Here is a 270-nt window from a genome sequence, read left to right as displayed (position 1 = left end):
ATCTATGTCCTTCACTGCGTGATGTTGTTGTTGACGTTGAAAGCTCCTTTTTGTCTAGTTTTATCAACAGAGCTGGTATTTCATGAGGATCTACTACATGCCAGGTTCCAGAAAGCTAAATGCCTTTTGTTTGTTATTATTCACTACATACAAATAACAACTCTCTTCTCATTATTCACACAACACAATTTAGCAGAGGGAGATTGATCGACTTTCCCAGGGTCACACAGCTACTAAGAGCAGAGTTGTGTTTAGATTCATGTCTGAATA

This window comes from Mandrillus leucophaeus, unplaced genomic scaffold (genome assembly GCF_000951045.1).
Source record: "Mandrillus leucophaeus isolate KB7577 unplaced genomic scaffold, Mleu.le_1.0 Scaffold1448, whole genome shotgun sequence".
NCBI classification, from domain to species: domain Eukaryota; kingdom Metazoa; phylum Chordata; class Mammalia; order Primates; family Cercopithecidae; genus Mandrillus; species Mandrillus leucophaeus.
Note: the sequence above shows the minus strand (reverse complement) of the source record.